Source organism: Hevea brasiliensis, chromosome 7, assembly GCF_030052815.1.
Source record: "Hevea brasiliensis isolate MT/VB/25A 57/8 chromosome 7, ASM3005281v1, whole genome shotgun sequence".
NCBI lineage: Eukaryota > Viridiplantae > Streptophyta > Magnoliopsida > Malpighiales > Euphorbiaceae > Hevea > Hevea brasiliensis.
In genome coordinates, this window is record NC_079499.1 from 15,300,591 (window position 1) to 15,305,567 (window position 4,977).

The following is a 4,977-nucleotide window of genomic DNA, read 5'->3' on the forward strand; positions in this document are numbered from 1 at the left end:
AATGGAAAGATCACAGTTATGGGTGAAAGGACAGATTTCCTGTCCAATGTTATTTCAGTTATGGCTGTAAAGAGACTGATCAGGAAGGGTTATGAAGCCTATCTAGCGCATCTTGTTGATACTAGAAAGGCTAGGTTTAGTCTCCATGACATTCCCACTGTAAGTGACTTCGCCGATGTCTTTCCTGAAGAGTTGCCTCGTTTGCCACCAGCAAAAGAAGTAGAGTTCACTATAGAGATAATGTCGGGTACAGTGCCAATCTCGATTTTTCCTTATAGGATGGTTCCCACTAAATTGAAGGAGTTAAAAATCCAGCTGTAAGAGTTACTAGATAAGGGGTTTATATACCCCAGTGTATCACCATGGGGAGCTTCGGTGCTGTTTGTGAAGAAAAAAGATGGGACACTGAGATTGTGTATTGATTATCGGTAGTTAAACAAAGTAACAAGTACCCATTGCTCAGAATTGATGATCTGTTCGATCAATTGAAGGGAGCAGGTATATTTTCTAAGATTGATCTCAGATCAGGATATTATCAGCTAAAGATAAAGGATGCAGATGTGTCTAAGACTGCATTCAGGATTCGGTATGGGCACTATGAATTTCTGGTGATACCGTTTGGGTTGACAAATGCACCAGCAGCTTTCATGGACCTTATGAACTGTATCTTCCATCCATACTTAGATCGGTTTGTAGTGGTCTTTATTGAAGATATTATGGTATATACCGAGAACAGAGAGGAGCATGATGAGCATTTAAGGACTGTTCTGTAGACCCTAAGGGAGAAGAAGTTGTATGCTAAGCTGTCCAAGTGCGAATTCTGATTGAATGAGATTGCTTTCCTTGGACACATAATATCAGCTGATGAGATTAGAGTGGATCCCAAGAAGATTGAAGCTGTAATAGAATGGAAGCCTCTCAGGAATGCAACTGAAGTTAAAAGTTTCTTTGTGCTAGTTGGGTATTACAGAAGGTTTGCGAAGGAATTTCTCTGATAGCTGCTCCATTAACCAAGTTGCTACATAAGAATGCAAAATTTGACTGGAATAACAAGTGTCAAGCCAGTTTTGAGAAGTTAAAGGCTATGTTGATAGAGGCACCAATGTTAACACAGCTAGTATCTGGGAAGGATTTTGTGGTTTACAGTGATACCTCTCAAAATGGGCTAGGGTGTGTTCTAATACAAGAAGGGAAAGTGGTCACCTATGCTTCCAGACAGCTAAGGCCAAATGAAAAGAACTACCCTACTCATGATCTGGAGTTAGCAACAATTATCTTTGCATTAAATATATGGAAGCAGCAATTATCTTTAAATTAAAGATATGGAGGCATTACTTGTATGGTGAGAAGTGCTACAGATACACAAACTACAAAAGTCTGAAATACTTGCCAACCCAAAAGGAGCTCAACCATAGACAGAGGTGATGGATTGAGTTCTTGAAGGATTATGACTGTGTGATAGATTATCATTCTGGGAAGGCAAATGTAGTTGCTGATGCTTTGAGTAGGAAGTCTATTACAGCTTTGAGATCCTTGAATGCTTGCTTATCTTTAGCTTAGGATGGAGCTATTTTGGCTGAGTTGCAAGTAAAGCCAAACTTACTACAGCAGATACAAGAGGCACAAAAATAAGATGAGAAATTGGTGAACATCATGGACAGAATCAAAGAGGGGAAGGAGGCTGAATATGAGCTAAAAGAAGATGAGAGTTTGTACTATAAAGGAATGATGTGTGTACCAGATGATGAAACATTGAAGGAAAACATTATGGAAGAGGCATACAACAGTGTTTATGCTATACATCCAGGGAATACTAAAATGTACCATGATTTGAAGCCTCATTATTGGCCTGGTATGAAGAAGGATATAGCTAACTATGTGACTAGATGCTTTACATGTCAGCAGGTCAAGGCAGAGCACCAAGTTTCATCAGGTTTGTTACAGCCTATAAACATACCTGAATGGAAATGGAATCGGGTCACCATGAATTTTGTTAGTGGTCTACCTCTCACCCAGAAGAAACATGATACAGTATGGGCGATCGTAGATAGACTGATCAAATTAACATATTTTCTGCCAATCAGAACTGACTATTCACTAGAGAAACTAGCAGAGTTGTATATTAGTGAGATAGTTATACTACATGGAATCTCAATTTCCATTATATCTTATAAAGACCCGAGGTTCACATCTAGATTTTGGAAGAAGTTGTAAGAAGCCTTGGGTACACAATTCCACTATAACATGACTTTTCATCCTCAAACGGATAGACAGTCAAAATGGGTGATTCAAATAAACCTTAAAACTTATTGAATTATTATAAATGCTGAACTGAAATGATAGTAATAACATGAAGTATGTGATAGGTGCTTGAGGATATGCTAAGGAGTTGTATCATAGAATTTGAGGAAAGTTGGGACAGATACCTCCCACTGGCAGAATTTGCTTACAACAATAGCTACCAAGCTAGTATTCAGATGGCTCCTTATGAAGCCTTATATGGGAGGAAGTGCAGAACACTGTTGTGTTGGATAGAACTTGGTGAGGACAAGGTTATGGGACCAGACCTGGTGAAATAGACTGAGGAAAAAGTGAAATTGATTAAAGCCAATTTGAAAGTTGCCTCAGACAGACAGAAGTCCTATGCTGACCTAAAGAGAAAAGACATAGAATATGAAGTTGGCGACAAGGTGTTTCTCAAAGTATCTCCATGGAAGAAAGTATTAAGGTTTGGGAGAAAGGGTAAGTTAAGCCCTAGGTTTATTAGCCCATATGAAGTTATTGAACGTGTAGGACCAGTAGTCTATAGGCTAGCCTTGCCACAAGAGCTAGACAAGATCCACAATGTGTTTCATGTCTTAATGCTAAGGAGATATCGATCAGACCTTTCACATGTCATATCAATGGAAGAAATTGAAATACAACAAATTTGACATATGAAGAGGAACCAACAAAGATCCTGACTCGGGAAGTGAAAGAACTACGAAACAAACGGATTCCACTAGTGAAAGTGCTTTGAAGACACCACAACATGGAAGAGGCAACTTGGGAATGTGAAGAGACGATGAGGTAACAGTTTCCTCAACTGTTTACATTAGTTAAATTTTGAGGATGAAATTTTTGTTAGAGGGGAAGAACCGTAACGTTCTCACTTTAGGTAGTCCATACATTCTACTATTCTGGTGACTAATTTCTATTCGGACAGTCAAAATATCTAAAACCAGACTTAAACTAATGTGAGGAGCCATAAATAACCTAAATAATGACTAAGAAAAATTAAGGAGAAATTAAAGAAATGAAATGCAAAGAGATTAAATGAGTTGAAGCTCCGGCGATGGTAACTCTAACGGAAAGCGACTGTGAAGATAGTTGCCAACCCTAGACCCGTGGGAAACCCTGTGAAATAATTATTTAGGATGTAAATGAAGGAATTTATGAGGTTTAGATGACAATAAAATGCTAAAAAAATATAAGAAAATTTATGTCAATCGATACAAACAATTATAACTTGGTGGACACAACAAAGGGCATTTTGGTCATTTCACCCTTATAGTTGATTTTTGACTAAAATGTCCTTTTAATTAAGTGAGAATTATGTGATAAAATATGAAGAAATATTGATAAAAATTTAATTAAAAATGAGTAAAAGAAAGAAGAAAATAAAATAAAAGCAAATGAAATTAAATTATAATTATGATATGTGCATGATGTCATAATGATGCAATTAAAATCTCTACCCAATTAAAACTTGACAAACACAATGAAAAGAAATAAAAAGGAATTAGAAGAGACAAATTTAGTCATCTTCTACCTCCCATTAACCTTGGCTGAAACACCATTAGAGGAGAGCTCTTCCATTTTTTTTCATGCTAGCTTGATTTTCTAGATAATCACACCACAAAACCACTAAACCCCAACATAAAAATTTGTTATTTAGTCTTGGAGAAGTGTTTGGCAACCAAGAATTAGGAAGAAAGTGAAGTTGGGAAAGTCTTGGAAGAGTGACAACAAAGGTTAGTGCAATTTCCACCCTCTTTCTTTCTTTAATTCTTGTCATGATGTTGAACTGAGTCCCTATTGCATGAAATTCTGAAGAAATAATGAAGTCATGGAAGGATGAGATTTTAGTAGCCATAAGAGAATGATGGTTTTGATTGATTAAAATTTGCCTAGTAATGGTATTTGATAAGTATGTGTGAATTGGAAGTTGAATTTTTATGTGTGGTATGAAATTGAGAAATTGGAGGTTAGGGTTTTGAACTAAAATTGTGGGTTTGTTAAATTGTCATTGAATTAGTGTTATTAAGGTCAATTAATGACAATTTGATGTGGTTTGACTTTAAAATGGAGTTGGTTATGGAATTGAAATGCTCAAAGGAGAAGTGCTCCCTTGTGCTAGAAATTCTAGACTTTGAGTCCAGTAGGTTTGGGCAGTTATAAGTGGAGTTGTATAGCTTCAATTGGTGTAAAGCCAACTGAAGTTGAAACTAGGGACATAATGCCACATTTTGCATGAAGAGACCCTGCCCAGAAATCCAGCACAAAATGACCTAAAATTGACTTGAATCCTGGTAACCAAATGCCGTACCTAGAAAAATGACTATATAAACAGTGATTGTTCAAATCGGCATAACTCATTGTTGAGAGATCCAAATGATCTGATTCTTAAACCCATGGAAAGCTTAGACATTGTAGAATATTTTTCATGAAGAACAGGAACCCTAATTCTGACCATAACCTAATTAAATTGCTAACTAAAATTAGCCCAACAAAACTGCAAGAACCAAAACTGCCTGGAAAATCTTGGACATTGATCAATCCGACTAGTTATGGTAAAAATGCCATAACTTGGGCTAAAAAACTCCAAATAGAGTGATTCAAAAAGGGAATTAAAGTTAAGACATTAAGGAATAACTTTGATGAAGAAAGGTTAGCCAAATTTCCACTGTAGATTGGCTTAATATAATAGTAAACTTA